Raw genomic sequence first — 1,622 nt, forward strand, 5'->3', positions numbered from 1 at the left:
TCAGTTCCTCCTCCTTAATAGACCCTCTGACCACTTTTATATCCGGAAGGTTGTTTGTGTCCTCCTTAGTGAATACTGAACCAAAGTACTTGTTCAATTGGTCTGCCATTTCTTTGTTCCCCGTTATGACTTCCCCTGATTCTGACTGCAGGGGACCTACGTTTGTCTTTACTAACCTTTTTCTCTTTACATACCTATAGAAACTTTTGCAATCCGCCTTAATGTTCCCTGCAAGCTTCTTCTCGTACTCCATTTTCCCTGCCCTAATCAAACCCTTTGTACTCCTCTGCTGAGTTCTAAATTTCTCCCAGTCCCCAGGTTCGCTGCTATTTCTGGCCAATTTGTATGCCATTTCCTTGGCTTTAATACTATCCCTGATTTCCCTAGATAGCCACGGTTGAGCCACCTTCCCTTTTTTATTTTTACGCCAGACAGGAATGTACAATTGTTGTAATTCATCCATGCGTTCTCTAAATGTCTGCCATTGCCCATCCACAGTCAACCCCTTAAGTATCATTCGCCAATCTATCCTAGCCAATTCACGCCTCATACCTTCAAAGTTACCCTTCTTTAAGTTCTGGACCATGGTCTCTGAATTAACTGTTTCATTCTCCATCCTAATGCAGAATTCCACCATATTATGGTCACTCTTCCCCAAGGGGCCTCGCACAATGAGATTGCTAATTAATCCTCTCTCATTACACAACACCCAGTCTAAGATGGCCTCCCCCCCTAGTTGGTTCCTCGACATATTGGTCTAGAAAACCATCCCTTATGCATTCCAGGAAATCCTCCTCCACCGTATTGCTTCCAGTTTGGCTAGCCCAATCTATGTGCATATTAAAGTCACCCATTATAACTGCTGCACCTTTATTGCATGCACTCCTAATTTCCTGTTTGATGCCCTCCCCAACATCACTACTACTGTTTGGAGGTCTGTACACAACTCCCACTAACGATTTTTGCCCTTTAGTGTTCTGCAGCTCTACCCATATAGATTCCACATCATCCAAGCTAATGTCTTTCCTAACTATTGCATTAATCTCCTCTTTAACCAGCAATGCTACCCCACCTCCTTTTCCTTTTATTCTATCCTTCCTGAATGTTGAATACCCCTGGATGTTGAGTTCCCAGCCCTGATCATCCTGGAGCCACGTCTCCGTAATCCCAATCACATCATATTTGTTAACATCTATTTGCACAGTTAATTCATCCACCTTATTGCGGATACTCCTTGCATTAAGACACAAAGCCTTCAGGCTTGCTTTTTTAACACCCTTTGTCCTTCTAGAATTTTGCTGTACAGTGGCCCTTTTTGTTCTTTGCCTTGGGTTTCTCTGCCCTCCACTTTTCCTCATCTCCTTTCTGTCTTTTGCTTTTGCCTCATTTTTGTCTTCCTCTGTCTCCCTGTATAGGTTCCCATCCCCCTGCAATATTAGTTTAACTCCTCCCCAACAGCACTAGCAAACACTCCCCCTAGGACATTGGTTCCGGACCTGCCCAGGTGCAGACCGTCCGGTTTGTACTGGTCCCACCTCCCCCAGAACCGGTTCCAATGCCCCAAGAATTTGAATCCCTCCCTGCTGCACCACTGCTCAAGCCATGTATTCATCTGCGCTATC

Source organism: Pristiophorus japonicus, chromosome 32, assembly GCF_044704955.1.
Source record: "Pristiophorus japonicus isolate sPriJap1 chromosome 32, sPriJap1.hap1, whole genome shotgun sequence".
NCBI classification, from domain to species: Eukaryota; Metazoa; Chordata; class Chondrichthyes; family Pristiophoridae; genus Pristiophorus; species Pristiophorus japonicus.